This window comes from Hyla sarda, chromosome 6 (genome assembly GCF_029499605.1).
Source record: "Hyla sarda isolate aHylSar1 chromosome 6, aHylSar1.hap1, whole genome shotgun sequence".
Classification (NCBI taxonomy): domain Eukaryota; kingdom Metazoa; phylum Chordata; class Amphibia; order Anura; family Hylidae; genus Hyla; species Hyla sarda.
In genome coordinates, this window is record NC_079194.1 from 41,101,422 (window position 1) to 41,121,653 (window position 20,232).

The window sequence follows — 20,232 nt, forward strand, 5'->3', positions numbered from 1 at the left end:
GGCGCCATCGTCCATCCTCTCGCAGGTCTGACTCGGGGGGCCCTCTGCACTCATCTTCCACTGCCATGGCTGCAGGGGAGAGGTGGGGTGGCAGGAGCAGTACCAGCTCCCTCAGCAGTAGTCTGAGTCTACAGTCGCTGATGAGTAACTTTCTTCACCCGCACAGTGAAGCAACTCATCAGCAGCAGGTAGACCTGGAGCAGGACCTGAAGCAGCGGGTGGTGGCATACCTTCACATTACCATGCCAACACACCTTGAAGATCAGCTGGACTTCTGGGCAGCCAAACTTGATTTGTGGCTGCAACTAGCAGAGTTTGCCCTTGAAAAGCTGTCCTTCCTGGGCAGTAGTGTGCCATCAGAGCGGGTGTTTAGTGTGGCGAAGTCCATAGTCACCCCAAGGAGAACTCATCTGTCTACAAAAAATGTGGAGAGACTGACCTTTGTAAAGATGAATCACGCATAGATCAGCCAGGATTTCCATCCACCAATACCTGATGCATCAGAGTAGATTGACCATGGTGCCACACCAACACTTTACAAATATGGATAGTGCCAAACAGTTTAAGGCGCTGCTCCCCAGTTATAAACATTCCTCCGCATCAGACCTTTTTTCCCCTACTTTCGTCACAGGGTACTGGTATTGCCATCTACTGCACCACTCTGTCACCGAGTCACTTTCAGGACTCCTGATGCTGCTGCTGCCACCTCCAGGCTGTTCCATTCAGCCACTATATCATCTTTTCATGCTTCTGCCAACTCCAGGCTTTGCCATTCAGCCACTATATGGTCTCCTCATGCTTCAGCCAACTCCAGGCTGTGCCATTCAACCCCTATCTGGTCTCTTCATTCTTCAGCCAACTCCAGGCTGTGCCATTCAGCCACTACATGGTCTCATCATGCTTCAGCCACCACCAGGCTGTGCCATTCAGCCACTATATGGTCTCCTCATGCTTCAGCCAACTCCAGGCTGTGCCATTCAGCCACTATATGGTCTCCTCATGCTTCAGCCAACTCCAGGCTGTGCCATTCAGCCACTATATGGTCTCCTCATGCTTCAGCCAACTCCAGGCTGTGCCATTCAGCCACTTTATGGTCTCCTCATACTTTAGCCACCTCCAGGCTGTGCCATTCAGCCTCTATATGGTCTCTCCATGCTTCAGCCACCTCCAGGCTGTGCCATTCAGCCACTATATGGTGTCCTAATACTTTAGCAAACTCCAGGCTGTACCATTCAGCAACTATATGGTTTATTGATGCTGCTGGGCCTGGAACATTACCTACAGCTTTTCATGGTAGCACTAGCTACTATAAATCTTCAATTAAAATGTTTAAATTCATCTTCTAATCTTAAGGATTGTGAGGCCCTATGGTCTCTGCATGCTGCCGTGAGCTGCAGGCTGTGTCATTCAGCCACTATATGGTTTACTGATGCTGCTGGGCCTGGGACATTACCTACAAATTTTCATGGTAGCACTAGCTACTATAAATCTTCAATTTAAATCTTAGGGATTGTGAGGCCCTATTGTCTCCTCATGCTGCCGCGAGCTGCAGGCTGGGTCATTCAGCTACTATATGGTCTCCTTTTGCTGCCGCCAATTCCAGGATTTGTCATTATGCCAGATTATGGTCTCCTCGTGCTGCTGCCACCTCTAGGCTCTGTGATTGTGCCGCCATTTGACTCCTTGTTAGTTTGGGTTTTGTGGTCAAACATTATTAGTTCAAAGTAAACATTAAACTTGGGAATCTAATATAAATCTTAAATTAAAATTTAAAAAAATCAATGTAATCTTTTCTCCTGGGACCTTATGGTTGTCGCCGTCATGTTACCTGTGGAATTATCACAAGAATCCAATGAAACAGCTTGGAGTGATAACAATGAACCATAACTGATTGAATGAAACGTTCACACTTTCACAGTCAGGGGGGCGCTGAGAGGCAGAATGGATAATCAAAAAATGAAAATAAATTCTACTTAAATTAAATAAAAATTACATAAAAAATCTGCCAGATCCAGACGCTCTGCGGCAATGATTCTAAAAGCGATGCCTGTTGTCTGCATGTCATACTGAATAACAGTATTATTTGACTAACACAGCACACTTACTATGCGTGTTAGGACAAAGCAATGTGTTCTACACCCCTATTGAGGCTCTCTGTAGGCCAGAAATAGAAGTTTTTAATACAGATTTGCTGCAAATAAATTCGGACCAAACCAAATATTTTGGGGAAAATTTGGCGAATCGGCCGAATCAAATTTTTCAAAAGTTCGCTCATCTCTAAGTATTACGACAAGGCAAAGTGTTCTACACTCCTACTGAGGCTATCTGTAGCCCAGAAATAGCAATTTTTAATAGCAATTCGCCGCAAATAAATTCAGACCGCTTCAAATTTTTTTCTGAAATTTCGGCGAATCGGCCCAATCGAATTTTTCAAAAATTCACTCATCTCTAAATACAATCTTTTAAGACTTCTTAGGTCCCTTCATCGGGCATATGCAACACCACTTATCTCATATATTTCTAAGGATAACACGGTACCAATTCTCATCTGACTGAGACTGTGCACAATACTTTCCCAATGAAAGAAGAGGAACTACACAAAATTCTTAATCCTCCCAAAAAAACAACAACACACTATTAACCAATGTGTTGTCCTTCAAGGAGTTTCCATGTATGTTAAGTCTTTTAAATGCATCACTTCTGGATAATCTTTTAAAGACTGGTACTAAAGTTATCTTCATGAAGTCGACCATGTGATTAATGCAGATAGAGGAGGGAACCTTTCATAGAATAAAATGAATTAACTCATCATCTCTAATGAACTGGAAGGAAATGTGACCTTATCAAGTCTTCCCAGGATCGTCAATCACAGGGAATGGAACCTGCGAAATATTATGTATGACAGACTGAAAAATGAGTGACATTACACGGAACATGCGGGCCTCGTGTAGGAGAGTGCTAATCTAATAGTCATGCTGCTTACATAGAATTTGCCTTCCTGAACTTACGTTATTAGATTAGTGGGAGGAAAACACAAAGAATAATGTTGCTAGAAAAATACTTAGATACAAATATAATTATAATGTTGTGAAATTGATAGTAGTGCGGGAAATACCGCTTCATATCGAACCAAATTAAAAGCGCTTTGGAAATGAAGATTGAAAGCTATGCCAATGGAAGTCTGTAGTTGTATCAACTGGGGTTAATTACTTACTGACAATATTTCTCTATGGTTATATAGATTTAAGAGTTGAGAATAATCTTAGTGTTGAAAGTGAGGTTGGGTTTGAAATTATATAATTGAATAAAAAAAGAAAAACCTATAAACAAAAAATTGAAGGAGCGGACATCCCATACACTATAATAGCGACTGAAATGACTTACTTCCCTGAGGGGAGCCGTTCCTTCACGCTAACCCTGTGCTGGAGATAGCGTGGAGGACTGGCTCCCTCTCATCGAAGTAAGTCATTTCAGTCACTATTCTGAAGTGTTTTTTTTTACCTGGAATTATAGTCTATGGGTTAAAATAAGGTATGACTAGGAGGACTCACCAGTTAAGTTTTCTGGAGGCTTCTTTATTGTTCCTCAGAACACACAGGGTAAGACAAGCGGGGGAGCGGATGTATCACAGATGCGGGGGTAAGTGAACAGGCGACGGACCGCTTCGGCATGCAACATTGTAGCATACAGTAGTAACATAGTAACATAGTTCATAAGGTTAAAAAAAAAAAGAGTCCATCAAGTTCAACCTATATCCCTAATGAGTCCCTACTGAGTTGATCCAGAGGAGGCAAAAAAAAACTCATACTGGAGGTAAAAATTAATTCCCGACTCCAAATATGGCATCCAAATTTTTCCCTGGATTAACCTTCTGTCCCTATAGATCTAGAATACATAACTTGTAATGTACTCTCCAAAAATGCATCCAGACCCCTTTTAAATTCTTTTACAGAGTTCACCATGACCACCTCCTCCAGGAGAGAATTCCACAGTCTCACTGCTCTTACAGTAAAGAACCCCCGTCTGGGCTGGTGTAGAAACCTTCTTTCCTCTAAACGTAGAGGATGCCCCCTTGTTATAGATACAGTCCTGAGTATAAATAGATCATGGGAGAGATCTCTGTACTGTCCCCCGATATGTTTACACATAGTTATTAGATCTCCCCTAAGCCTTTTTTCTAAACTATATAACCCAAATTCTGATCATCTTTCTGGGTACTGTAGTCCTCCCATTCCCCGTATTACTCGGGTTGCCCGTCTTTGAACCCTCTCCAGCTACACTATATCTTTCTTGTACACTGGTGCCCAGTACCGTACACAGTATTCTATGTGTGGTCTGACTAGTGGTTTGTACAGTGGTAGAATTATTTCCTTGCTGTGGGTATCTACATCCCTATTGATGCACCCCATGATTTTATTTGCCTTGGCAGCAGCTGCCCGACACTGGTCACTACAGCTAAATTTACTGTTGACTAAGGCTTCCAAGTCCTTTTCCATGTCAGTCGTCCCAAGTGTGCTCCCATTTAATACATAATCCCAGCCCGGATTTTTCCTCCCCATGTGCATTACCTTACATTTATCAGTGTTGAACCTCATCTGCCACTTCCCAGCCCAAACCTCCAACCTATCCAGATCCATTTGTAACAGTGCACTGTCCTCTATTGTGTTTACCGCTTTACAGAGTTTATGATAATTTGCAGATTGCTACTTTACTATTCAACCCCTCTCCAAGGTCATTAATTAATATATTAAATAGGACAGGACCCAGACTGACCCCTGTGGTACCCCACTAGTAACAGTCACCCAATCAGAAGAAGTACCATTAATAACCACCCTCTGTTTCCTATCACTGAGCCAGTTACTTACCCACTTACACATATTCTCCCCCAGCCCAATCCTTCTCATTTCATGCACCAACCGTTTATGTGGCACTGTATCAAATGCTTTGGAAAAATCCAGAAATACAACATCCAGCGATTTCCCCTGGTTCAGTCTGGAGCTCATCTCCTCATAAAAGCAGACCAGATTAGTTTGACAGGAGCAATCCCTCATAAAGCCATGCTGATATGGAGTCATACATTTATTTTTATCAAGATATTTCAAAATAGCTTGTCTTAGAAAACCCTCAAACAATTTACATACAACAGAGGTTAAACTAACAGGCCTATAATTCCCGGGGTCACCTTTTGTCCCTTTTTTAAATATTGGCACCACATTTGCCATGCGCCAGTCCTGGGGAACAGTTCTTGTTACTATAGAGTCCCTGAATATTAAATAGGGGTCTGTCTATTACATTACTTAATTCCTTTAGAACACGGGGGTGAATGCCATCTGGACCTGGTGATTTGTCTATTTTGATTTTTTGTTGGCGGTACTGTACTTCTTCCTCGGTTAGACAGGTGACCTGTACTGGGGAGTTTACCTTATCTCGCTGTATTTCACCTGGCATTTCATTTTCCTCGGTGAATTGGTAATTTGTTAAATATATTTACTTTTTCCTGATCCCCGTTTATAATTTCTTCTTTATAATTTTTCAAAGAGCCTACACTTTCATTTTTGACCTTTTTTCTATTTATATAGTTTTGAACCTTTTGGGTATAGTTTATCTCTCTTTGGCAATGCGTCTTTCTGTCTCTATTTTTGCATTTTTTATCTGTTTTTTACATATTTTACATTTTCTCAATAGCTTTTTAATGCTTCCTCACTGCCGTCCTGTTTAAGTAGTTTAAATGCTTTATTTTTGTCATCTATTGCCCCCTTAATGGTTTTATTCATCCATATTAGATTTCTTTTATTTCTGCCCCTTTTTTTCCGATCCTTCCTGAATAGACTATAACCCTGTATGTTGACTGCCCAGTCACAGCTATCGTCCCACCAAGTCTCTGTTATACCCGCTATGTCATAATTCTCCTCAGACATCAACCACTCCACTTCCTCTGTTTTATCGGACAGACTTCTGGCATTAGTCAACATGCAATTCAATGGCGTATGTTTTTTCTTCCTATGAAGCCTATCCCTATTAACTATTCTAACCCCTCCCTCCGCTCCACCCCAGGTACATAAATAAGTCCCCCCTCTCTATCTACACTATCTTCCCCTCTAAGTTGTAGGTTCCCTCCCCCCCAGACCCTAGTTCCTAGTATACAACATCATAGATCACTGTTGGAGTATAAGTATACAATATCATACATCAATGCTGGAGTATAAGTATTCAACTTTATAGAGCATGGCTGCATGGATGATAATGGTAAACTAATAAAATGTAATAAATGTAATGTCATGGTTCTCTGTGATCTGCAGAAGCCACTTCAGATCCTCACAGCTGGTCTACAGCACCTTATAACAAACTGACTCTATCAAGGCAGTAAAGTGGAGCATACATTCCTCAGTACCATCCATCACATATCAGTGTAATTGCCTGACCATACTTTTTCTACTTTCTGCAAACGGCCCTTACATTACAGATAACACTTCTAGAATAAATTGTAAGAGTAAGAAAAGGTTTGTCTATCCTGTTAGAACTTGTCTAAAGCCATATTATACTACATTCTGTAATCTATCAGCAAAATTATATTTGAATACTAAGCAATGTAAGAAGATACATGGCACTCACCCCTTGTCATTCAGCTCTTTATTTCACGTCCATTTAGATGCATTCAGGCAGGGAATGAGACTGCTACTGATATCTGAATATTAAGAATGATTAACCTCTTAAGAACGCAGCCAATGTTAATTTTTACATTTTAATCTTTTCTTCCTTGCCTTTTAATAGAAACAACTCTTTTACATCTACAGGTCTATCTGAGGGCTTGTTTTTGTGGGGCAATTTTTTGCTATGTATTGACATCCTATCTTGTAATGACGTTCATTTTTCCATTAAATATACTGGAAAACCAATATATATATATATATATATATATATATATATATATATATATATGTGTGTGTGTGTGTGTGTGTGTGTGTGTGTATATTTGTGAGGTTAAATAGAAAAAAAATGTGTTGGTGTTCTTTTTAATGTGGTCATACATATGTTATGTAAATTTTTCAGATAAATATGAGAACAATGATACCCAATTTGTTCTTTGGTTTATAATTTACTAGTTTATAAAACTCCCCCGAAACAGTGTTGGGGCTCAAAAACTGGAGTGGCAGCTTGAGCCTGTACACTATGATCTACAAGTACACTAAGATCTTTCTCTATTAGCATCTTTAAAAAAAAAAAACCTTTCTGAAACTACCTACTATCTTTTATGTCCATATATGTGTGGTGTCCTGGTGTGGAACACACCTGTCTACCTGACCTGTCAGGTTCATGTCACCTAACTTGTCTACTCCAAGCCCACTGCTTCAGGTTTATATGTGTAATGTTGTATACATTATTGTACTGTAGTATTTATTGGCAAATGCACTTCTAATGTTTTAATTGTATCCTTAAAGTGTTAACTTGTTTGTGCAGAAGGATGCTTGGAGGATCACATGACTGCTTCAGCCAATCAGGGCTTCTGCCCTGCTACCCCAAATTTGGTGAGATGAGGAGGAGTTAGGGAGTTGAGCGTTGGAGAAGAGATTGGGTGTATATGAACTCTATACCTCTGCTTTGGACCTGTACTTCTCTACATGAGGACAGGCCTAGGATATCCAGTTGCTCCATGAATCTGTTCCTAAGCAAGAGCGCCCTTCATAGGATCCTGCCTACCAGGTCGTCAGCAAGTCTGTCCATTTAAATTCAGACCCATGTCTGCAGTAGGGAGGACAGCCAAGTTAGCCAACCGGCCCCATTTGCCAAAAAAGAAGAACAAGAGGAACATTAGAGAAAGCATTCAGCAACTCTGGTCCAAACAAGTCCATTCTGGTGGTAGGTCCTAATACAGGATTTGCTAAGTGAAGAGCAAAGTTAGGGTTTGTTAGCTCCAAATTCTTATTCAAGTTACTAAGTCAGGTCACAGTCAGTTCAGTCTGTCCAGTCAAATTCAGACCAGTCTAAAGCACATCTCAGTCAGACTACAAGTCCCATACTGCCTAGAAGCAACTGTGTTTGCTAAATCATCCTTTAGTGAACATTGCATTAAACATTGAACTGTTCCTGTTTGTCCTGCAAGTTCCAGGAAGTAAAGTTAAAGTAGTTTCAGTGACCCTGTTTCTGTGGTCTTTATTGTCTCAGAGCTTGGCCAAGGAAGCTGCTATCCCTAGAGTGTGGAAGTTAACATTACTCTGGCGTCACAAACTCTATTCCAGCTACAGCACCCTCTAAATTCACTGCGCCCACATTTGTGGCTAAATTTCAGATAAATCCATAGATGACTTTAATCCTGTACAGATATAAATAGAGGGTGACCATGATATAACACAGGAGACCTTTTTTCTTAGGGCTGTATCACACACTACAAACACCATACATCTGGTGAAATTTCAGGAAATAAATCAGTGACAGTACATTTCAATTTCTGCTCCATGTCCCAAGTGCCTAAAGTAAAATAAAGTTCCTCCACACTGTCTTATCTTTTTGAAGATGCCTTAAATACCTGCTCAACTATTAGCTTTTATCTACGATCAATTTTTGTCTATTAGTGCTTTTGTTCTAGCACCACTACTACCAAATTGAGCTATTATTTAGACCAAAATAAAGAGTAAAAAGGTAAGGTTTTTTAGAGGAGGAATGCTTTTAGAGGCAGGTACATTTCACATTTCCCCTGTGCTCCGCAGATTTAATTCACTTTTGCTGTAGTAATGCCGAAATGAGTCAGTTCCCCCGCTGCTTTAAAACAGAACAAATATTCATTGAATCAGCAGACTTTTTAAAAGAATATTGTATTTTTGCAAACCTGAAATGATTACTATTAGACACGCGGCTCAATGCTTTTGTCACAGCACATTAAGCAACTAAAAGAAATATACCAATCAAATGGAAAAATGCTTTTCATGGTTTACATAGTCTTCGGGTTCCTCCGGTAATAGGAAATCATATATTCAAAATGGTTCCTAATATAGAAGTGTTTGTATTTATTTGCACAATATTAATGTTACACAGTGAATGACAGCAATGAAAAAAGGAAAATTGTCTTTAGGTAAAAGAACTATACCCATCCCCTTTGTATTTAGTCTTTTAACTGGAAGCTATGAAAGAGAAAGCTAAGAAAGTAATTACATTTACATTTGTACTCAGGGCTTCACACTCGTACTTGTGGCTGAAACTGTTGCATACATACCTAAAAGGAACATTAGCCTAAGCAAAGCGTCAGAGGTATGCCATGAACAGTGTCTGAGGGCATGCCTATAGTGGGCATACCCTGCAATGAATGAATGAATGAATAAAATAAGGGAGGGTTGGGAGAGTTCTGCGAACATTGTGAAGTCCGAGGGTACGCCTATAGAGGGCAAAAATCAACCTAGTAGCATGAGTAGCAATATCCATAATTATCATATACCAATACTACACACTAGCCGCATCAAGCAACACCTACCCTAAACTAGACTTTATCTTGCATGACAGAAAGATTTGCATCTGCCAACTAGCGATCACGTGAGGCGTCACCCGCTACTGCACAGCTGTGGTAGTCACACCTACTTAAAGAAACCCAACACCAAAACAGGACCAGGCTGACACACTTGCTGATGAATACATAATAATAGACTTACCTGTGACAGCACGGCAAGAGGGAAACCAATAGATGCTTGTCGGGTATACAAAGTGCTATGCTAAGTCCTTGCTTTAAGAGGTAAAACTAAACTGTTGGGTAATTGATAAACAAGAACCTGACTACTTGACTGACCTTTGGTGATAACAATCTTGTGGTGCCATTTTTCCTGTAGACCAAAACACGACTCATGTAAGCACCTTACCTGAAGACTTAACTGGACTGTGCAGTTAGTCACCTTACCTGAAGACTTAACTGGACTGTGCAGTTAGTCATACCCTAAACTGTTTCAAGTATCTACTGACAGCTCTGACATCATGTCAGTAACAAAAGACCAGTACCGCTCATCCCCCTATAGCCATAGCAAGCACAAGCATACAAGCATCTACATGACAAGTTATTGAAAAACGTGTCAGTAACAATAACCTATATGGACCCACCCCCTGTAGACGTGGCAGGCACAACAGGTAATAACTACCTGATTCAAGATGTTATTGTTCTGAAGACGTGTCAGTAACAATAACCTATGGGGTGCATCCCCCTGCAGACAAGGCAGGCACAATGGGTAAACAACCACCTATGAGTTGAGATGTTATTTCTCTGAAAATGTGTCAGTAACAACAACCTATGTGGTACATGCCCCTGCAGATGTGGCAGGTATAAAGGGTATACAACCACCGACTGTCGTGAGGTTATTGCTCTGAAAAATGTGTCAGTAACAATAACCTATGTAGTGCATCCCCCTTCAGATGTTGCAGGCATAACGAGTAAACCACCACCTAATGTCAAGATGTTATAGCTCTGAAAACATGACAGCTTTGAACCGCTTGGTCTGCATAGAGGAATGCTATGAACCTATATGAATGCTATGAAAGTACATTGAATAATTTCTTAAACGGTAAAATACGCTGAGTCTGAACGTGCATGATATAACTGCTATGGCTGTATGCATAGAATTACTGACGTAAGGTATGCATGGTATACCGTATGCACAGAACAAAATATGCTCACCGTATGCACAGAACCAAACATGCTCATCGTATGTACAGAACCAATCACGCTCACCATATGCAAAAAACAAAACATGCTAACTGTCCACACAGAATAACCAAGCTAACCTTATGCACAGAATAAACCAGTTAACCGTACACACAACATGAAACAAGCTAACCGTATGCATAGAATAAAACATGCAAATCGTACACACAGCATAAACATGCCGACCATACAGACAGAATAACATGTTAAACGTACACACAGAATAAAGTATGCAAACCGTGCTCAAAGAATAGAACATGCCAACCACACACACAGGACATGCTCACCGTATGAATGGAAAGTTTAAACGGTATGCACCAACCAAATGCTAAGATACGTACACAGGCAGAGACTAATTCAATGACTTATGTACAGAATATGCTATAACACCATGTACTGAATAAATACTATAACGTTTAAACATGCTAACCGTATACAAGTAAAAATGCTACTACCATGTGCACCGACTCAACACTATTAAATATGTAGACTAATAACCTTAATGAAAATATAGAATATGCTATAACCTCATGTACGGAATAAATACTAAGGTAAAAATAGTTACAACATAAACAGCATACGCATATATCAATGCTAAGTAGGTAAGAACGCAACAAACATACATGCTGTGTCAAATGACAAAAGACATAGAACAGGTGATAACAATGGAATGCCTCTATGTATGTTAGGACTAAGTAGTCGGGGAGAAAACAGAGGTATGTTCGAGGCAATAATCGCTGAGCTGGGGAATTTCAGCAACAAGAAAACCTGAGAAAGCAAGGGAGAGGGGGGGGGGGGGAAGGGAAAGAAAGAAAGAAAGAGAGGGAAAGTAACAGGATAGGAGAGGGGAGGAAGAAATGGGAACAGGAACAGAGGGAGTAAGGAAGATGAGGAAAATCAGAGAGATGCGAAAAGAGTAGAGAAAGGGGGAGAATGGAAGGGTAGATGACTGACAGAGAATTCCCTATCTTTTTGATACTGGATAAAATGTCTAAAGCCAGAATATCGCTTTAAATTCTTATTTTATATAAGTAGCACATAAATGTTATGAATGCAAAAACAGCATAAATGCCATACACGCGCACCCAACATAAGTGGTGTGAATGCATGTACAGCATAAATGGTAAGAAGCTACTATACAAATGCACAGCAATGGAGGTGTGATTCACATAATAAGCAATACGATTTATAAAACAAATGCACGAACAGCACATATGAAAGCAGTGTTTTAACCACATGACCGAAACAAGGGCCATCACTGTACTCACAGAACAAATCTACAGTATATCCATACACAGATCATAAATGCTATAACACATACAGTAATACCAGCACTCAACCCATACATATAGTAACCAATTAACACTGCTCAAAAATAAAGGGAACACTTAAACAACACAATGTAACTCCAAGTCAATCACACTTGTGAAATCACACTGTCCACTCAGGAAGCAACAATTGATTGACAATCAATTTCACATGAAAATGGAACAGACAACAGGTGGAAATTATAGGCAATTAGCAAGACACCCCCCAATAAAGGAGTAGTTCTGCAGGTGGTGACCACAGACCACTTCTCAGTTCCTATGCTTCCTGGCTGATGTTTTGGCCACTTTTGAATGCTGGCGGTGCTTAAACTCTAGTGTAAGCATGATGCAGAGTCTACAACCCACATAAGTGGCTTAGGTAGTGCAGCTCATCCAGGATGGCACATCAATGCGAGCTGTGGCAAGGAGGTTCGCTGTGTCTGTCAGCATAGTGTCCAGAGCATGGAGGCGCTACCAGGAGACAGGCCAGTACATCAGAAGATGTGGAGGAGGCCGTAGGAGGGCAACAACCCAGCAGCAGGACCTCTACCTCCGCCTTTGTGCAAGGAGGAGCACTGTCAGAGCCCTGCAAAATGACATCCAGCAGGCCACATATATGAATGTGTCCACTCAAACAGGAGGGCAACAACCCAGCAGCAGGACCTCTACCTCTGCCTTTGTGCAAGGAGGAGCACTGCAAGAGCCCTGCAAAATGACCTCCAGCCGGCCACAAATGTGCATGTGTCCACTGAAACGGTCAGAAACAGACTCCATGAGGGTGGTATGAGGGCCCAACGTACACAGATGAGGGTTGTGCTTAAAGCCCAACACCGTGCAGGATGTTTGGCATTTGCCAGAGAACACCATGATTGACAAATTTGCCACTGGCGCCCTGTGCTCTTCACAGATGAATGCAGGTTCACACTGAGCACATGTGACAGACATAACAGAGTCTGGAGATGCCGTGGAGAACGTTCTGCTGCCTGCAACATCCTCCAGTAAGACAGGTTTTTCAGTGGGTCAGTAATGGTGTGGGGTGGCATTTCTTTTGAGGGATGCACAGCCTTCCATATGCTTGCCAGAGGTAGCCTGACTGCCATTAGGTACAGAGATGAGATCCTCAGACCCCTTGTGAGACCAGATGCTGGTGAGGTTGGCCCTGGGTTCCTCCTAATGCAAGACAATGCTAGACCTCATGTGGCTGGAGTGTGTCAGCAATTCCTGCAAGAGGAAGGCATTGATGTTATGGATGGCCCACCCATTCCCCAGACCTGAAACCGATTGAGCACATCTGGGACATAATGTCTCACTCCATCCACCTACGCCACTTGGCATCACAGACTGTCCAGGAGTTGGCGGATGCTTTAGTCCAGGTCTGGGAAGACATCCCTCAGGAGACCATCCGCACCCTCATCAAGAGCATGCCCAGGCGCTGTAGGGAGGGCACACGGGCACATGGAGGCCACACACATTACTGAGCCTCATTTTGACTTGTTTTAAGGACATTACATCAAAGTTGGATCAGCCTGTAGTGTGGTTTTCCACTTTGATTTTGAGTGTGACTCTATATCCAGACCTCCATGAGTTGATAAATTTGTTTTCCATTGATAATTTTTGTGTGAATTTGTTGTCAGCACATTTAACTATGTAAAGACAAAAGTATTTCAAATGATTAGTTCATTCATTCAGATCTAGGATGTGTTATCATAGTGTTCCCTTTATTTTTATGAGCAGTGTAACTAGAACATTTCTCCTGAACATGTCAATTACTGTGTGGATACAAGCACCCAAATTGAGCTTTACTTACTGTAAAAATGTGTCTGTACCGATAACTGGAGAAAAAACATGGCGCATCCCATGTGATGACGTGTCAAGTACCGTGGGGATACAATCATGACACTAACCATAATTGTAAATTTGATGCATCTTACATGTTTTAATATGTGTAAGCCCAAGATCTGCAGGACTGCTGATTATCTATATTCAGAACACTAATCCTAGTGCTAGTATTTAGAAGTGTAGTGAAATCTAATATTTTGAACAACAGTAGAAAATTTAGGAAGTGGAACTGAAAAACAAAGAGCAGGATGTAATGCTACAATGTAACATTCCAATGCCCACAACAAAAGTAGCTGGGACAGCTGCAACAGCGATTTACCTCAAGCCCAAATGCAGCCTAGAAACACTAATAGGGAAGGGAGAGAGACTGAGAGAGAAAGTACAATTTGGGGTGTAGTACACAGCGACTGTGTGCTGCAGCACTGGTGTACAACAATCAACCAGTTGGGGTGAGCAGAGCACTAAAAGCCATAATCACCTGCTATTTGTGCCAAATACTGGTTGTGTAGCGGAGCGTATTGTCCTCTGCTAAGTGTAACCTGTGAGAACATACTGTAGGTGGTGTACCATTTTGTTCCTCTTAAAGTCTTAAGGGCCTAGTTACTGTGAATGGCCAGCCAAAAGTACACACCTTCTGCTGTTCTAGACAAATACTGTTTTAAGCGTAGTGGAGCGTATTGTACTCCCCTCATAAGTGCATACCACATACGTACATCTATGTGGTGTACCATTTTGTTCCTGTTATAGTCCTAAGGGCCTAGTTACTGTGAAAGGCCAGCCAAAAGTACACACCTGATGGTGTTGTAGACAAATACTGTTTTAAGTGTAATGGAGCTGATGTATGCAGAGCATCCAGACGGGTAGAGATTGCATTAATAAAGACTGGGGCTTGCCAGCAGGGTCCATGGCCTGATCTTACTGTAACGCTCCACCGGGTGTGAACCCTCTGTGTGACTTACAGAGTTCTTTTAGCTGATCCTGATGGTGCAACGGCCTCGGTTGACAGCTTGCTTTTGCAGATCAAGAACTTGGAAGTAGAGATCACCACAGAAGGAGCTGGCTGACACCAGATGGCGCTGGTGAGCACCAGGTCTGAGAGCCTGGAACAGTAAGATGTAGCAGAGCTGTAACTGTTCAGGTTTTGAAGGAGTAGCAGCTCCAAACAGCAATAGAATGGTCAGGCAGTCCGAATCAATCCAGGAGAGGCAAAACTGGAACAGAGAATAAAGCAGGAACGAAGTCAGGAACTAGCCAAGGTCAATAAATAGGATACAGCAGGTCAGATAGCAGGTGCCTATGCTCAAGGTATAAACACTAGAATGTCAGGCAAAGACTGGAAGCTCAGAGGCTCCTTATATGGCAGGGGCAAGTGGCGATCCGATCATCTGTAATGGCGGGCGGAGGTCCCCTCACCTGCCTCAATCTGTCTCCCGGTGTCCTCTTCTCTGGTCTGAGATCGAGCCATCCAAATGGCTATAATGATTGCTATAAATAGTCCCCTATTGGGACTATTAAAGTGTTAAAATAAAAGTAAAAAAAAAGTAAAAAATAACAGTAAAAAAAATGTGAAAAATCCCCTCCAATAAAAATGTAAATTGTCCCTTTTCCCCATTTTACCCCCAAAAATTGTAACAATAAATTTTTAAATAAACATATTTGGTATTGCCGCGTGCATAAATATTCAAATTATCAACATATAATGTTAATTATCCAGTAAGGTGAAAGGTGTGAACATTAAAAAAAAATAAAAAATAATGTCCAAAATTGCTGCTCTTTTATGACATTTTATTCCAAAAAATATTGATAAAAATTGATGAAAAATTGATAAAATGTATTAAGTTTTATATATGCAAATGTGGTATAAGATCATGGCACAGATCATGGCACAAAAAATTAGCCCTCATGCCGCTGCTTATACAGAAAAATTGAAAAAGTAATAGGTCAGCAAAATAGAGGGATTTTAAATGCACTAATTTGGTTAAAAAGTTTGTGTTTTTTTTTTATCCTGCACAGTAATAGAAGTATGTAATCATGGGTATCAATTTAATCGTATTGATCCAAATAATAAAGAAAACATGTCTATTTTACCGTAAAGGGTACTGCATGAAAACGAAACCTTCAGAAATTTGCAAAATTACGGTTTTCTTACCAATTTCCCAACACAAATAGTATTTTTTTTGGTTGCACCATACATTTTATGGTAAAATGAGTGATGTCATTACAAAGGATAACTGGTTGCTCAAAAAACAAGCCCTCACACTATTCTGTGGATGAAAATATAAATGATTTTTAGAAGGCGAGGAGGAAAAAACGAAAATGTAAAAATAAAATTGTCTGATTCCTTAAGGCCCAAATGGGCCAAGTCCTAAAGGGGTTAAGACTTTAACAGGAACAAAATGGTACGCCACTTAGATGTACGTAAGTGGTATGCACTTATGAGAGGAGTACACTGTGCTCCACTACACTTAAAACAGTGTTTGTCTAGAACAGCAGCAGGTGTGGCTGGCCTTTCACAGTATCTAGGCCCTTAAGATTTTAACAGGAACAAAATGGTACAACACCTATGTACGCACAGGTTACAATTAACAGAGGACAATATGCTCCCCTACTCAACCAGTATTAGGCACTAATAGCAGGTGATTACAGCTTTTAGTGCTTTGCTCACCCTAACTGGCTGGTTACTATTATCTTTGTAGTTGTTGTAAACACCAGTTCTGCAGCACACAGCCACTGTGTACTACACCCAAAATTGCACTCTCTCTAATTCTCTCTCCCTTCCCTATCAGTGATTCTAGGCTGGATTTGGGCTTGAGGTGAATCACTGCTTTAAAAATTATTTTCTGTGCAACACACACAGCTCTCTGTCCCTCTCTCTCTCTCTCTCTGCAATAGAACACTGATGTGAGTGGCCGCAAGATGGCTGCCGATTATATAATGCTGGGACATCACAAGGGTGGCTGGCTGCTGATAGGCTGCATATGGTTCAGGGTCATCTCGCCTACCCTTGTTCATGCCTTCCTAGCATTTCTTACCCCATGTCCTGACATGTTGAACCACCATTTTAGATGCCCTGGAGTTGGACCGCACTAATTGGAGTTTAATGAAGCAATTTGTGCAATTGAATCGCAGCAAAATTCACATTCATTGCAAAGCTAATTTTTCCTGAAATTCATGACGAATTCTGATTCTTCAGATTTGATTTGCTCATCCCTACCACCAGCAGTCCATGTCCAAGAGACAACAGTATGCGCCCACTCATCCAACGGTGCCGAAGCTGAATGTGCTCCTGTCCAAGTTGCTGGTGCTGCAGTCCCTCCCTTTTCAAGTGGTGGACTCTGCACCTTTCAGAGATCTGATGGCTTGTGCCGAGCCGAGATGGAGAGTCCAAAGCAGTCACTTCTTTGCTACAAAGGCAGTACCAGCCATGCACAATTTTGTGGAACAGAAGGTGGGCCAGTCCTTGAGCCTGTTGGTGTGTACAAAAGTGCACTGCAGCGCCGATGTCTGGAGCTGTAACTATGGTTAGGGACAATACATGTCCTTTACGTCTCAATGGGTAAATGTGGTTCTTGCACAGCCACAACAGCAACTTGGACAGGTTGCTCTGCTTCCAACACCCATTCTCTCAGGCTGTTGGCCCTGTGACAATGTGCGACACCTCCTCCTCCTCCATGTCACCAGCCTCCACTGCACGGACAAGTCTAAGTGCCCCTCCAGCATACCATGTGTGCACGGCACGTCTGTTTCATGCTGTTCTTCACTTGGTTTGCCTTGGCGAACGGAGTCACACAGGGGAGGAACTGCTAAAAGTAATTCATCAATAAATCGAATCATGGCTTAATCCACAAAAACTGGAAATGGGAACCATAGTTACTGACAATGGGAAGAACATCTTGTCTGCGCTGGGACAAGGAAGCCTGAGCCATGCACCCAGCATGGCACACGTGTTCAATCTTGTTGTCAATCGGTTCCTGAAGTGTTTCCCCCATCTACAAGACATCCTAACAATGGAAAGAAAACTGTGCATGCACTTCTGCCACTCGCACACCGCAAAGCACACCCTCCTTGAGCTGCAGCATCAGAACGGTATCCCCCAACATAGTCTGATTTGCGACGTTTCCACACGTTGGAATTCCACCTTCCATATATTGGACCGACTATATGAACAGAGAAAAGCCATCACCGATTTCTTGATGATCCAAGCGGATAGGGGGACTCCACTGTGTAACTTCAATGTCAACCAGTGGCAGCTTATACATGACACCTGTCGTTTACTCAGGGTCTTTGAGGAAGCCACATTATTAGTACATCACCTGGATTACGGGATGAACAACATCATTACACTGCTTCATTTACTACAACACATATTGGAAACAATGGCTGGTCAGAGCTCTGGAGACAAGGCGCCTACACCTCACGGCCACATGAGCCGTGAACTGAAAAAGGAGGAGGAGGGGGACAGTGAAGCACATTTTAGGTTTCGCGAAAAGGGCAGTTTTTATATTCATCTGAAAGGAGAGGAGGAGCAGGAGCAGCCAAAGGAGTTAGAGGGTGATGAGGAATAGGAGACAGAGGACTCAGACACACCATGGCAGTATGCAGTAGAGATGGAGGCAGGGAGTCCCTCCAAGTCACGTGCACAAATGGCACGATGCATGCTCGCTTGCGTAGTGACCGCCGAATTGTCACCATTTGGCAGTGGGATGACTTCTGGCTCTCAACCTTATTGGACACTCACTATCGGCACCAAATGGGGGACTTTTTTAACACCCACTGAGAGGTAGGCCAAACTGACCTACTACAGAGACATCCTACATAGTCAGTTGACCGATGCCTATCTGCGCCATCGTCCATCCTCACGCAGGTCTGAATAGGGGGGCCCCCTGCGCTCACCTTTCACAGCCATGGCTGCTGGGGGGTCGGGGTGGCAGGAGCAGTACCAGCCCCATCGGCAGCAGTCTGAGTCTACAGTCGCTGATGAGTAGCTTTGTTCACCCGCATAGTGAAGCAACTCATCAGCAGCAGGTAGACCTGGAGCAGGACCTGAACCAGCAAGTGGTGGCATACCTTGACATGACCCTGCCACTACACTTTAATGATCCGCTGGACTACTGGGCAGCCAAACTTGATTTGTGGCCGCAACTAGCAGAGTTTGCCCTGCAAAAGCTGTCCTGCCTGGCCAGTAGTGTGCCATCAGAGCGGGTGTTTAGTGTGGCGGGCGGTCATAGTAACCCCAAGGAGAACTCATCTGTCCACGAAAAATGTAGAGAGACTGACCTTTTTGAAGATGAATCAGGCTTGGATCAGCCAGGATTTCCAACCACCAATGCCTAATGCATCAGAGATTGCATCAAGATTGACCATGGTGCCACACCAACACTTCACAAATATGGATAGTGCAAAACATATTTAAAGGGGTACTCTGGCGCTAAGACAGAGGGCCGGAGCATTGTGATGTCATTGTGACGTCATGACCCCAACCCTGTGTGACGTCACGCTCCGCCCCTCAATGCAAGCCTATGGGAGGGGGCGTGACAGATGTGGACCACTGACATGTAATTCCTAAGTGACCTGAGAATTAACAGGCTAGTAATGGTAACAAATCCAAAAAAAGTCAGCTCCCCTTGGGGATGGTGGACAGCTCAGTGCTCCAGGTACATAGAAGATAACAAGTAGGTTGCCAGCACTACATTATTACTTATTCCAAGACATTTATAACAGCTTGAAATACAGAAGTCAGGAGATAGCATATATCTAACATGTTTTGGATTAAAGATCCTCAGTGCAGGTCAGTAAGGTTTATTTTATTTATTTTTAATTTTATATATTGTAAGGATTTCACCCTGGGGATAGCTCTGAGATCGTCCTTGACACAACCACAGGACACGTTTCTTCACAATAAACCAGCAAACAGCAAGTCCTTTCTGCAAGTCTGGCTCCTCACCAGCTTTATTAGACAGGTTGCAGGATAAAAAAAAAAAATATTAAACATAAGATAGGAACAAACCAAAATCCTAGACTGTCCACTTCACGGTTGCCCCTGCCTCCCCCCTTTTACAGCCACCTTGCTGTCTTCTGGGGAGAGCACACACTATTCTGTTTCCTTTACTTATATCTACACTTCCCACAATTCTGCTGGCCTCATTAATTAGGCACATGATGAGCATCTCTGCTAGCTCACCTAGGAGAAAGGACTGGGAAAGACACCCTTTCATTGACCTCAATCTTGCCTCAATGCCACAATAAATAAATGAATATATATATATATATATATATATATATATATATATATATATATATACACACACACACACACACACACACACACACACGCATATATATATATATATATATATATATATATATATATATACACACACACACACAATTTTACTGAATTTAGAGAGCTTT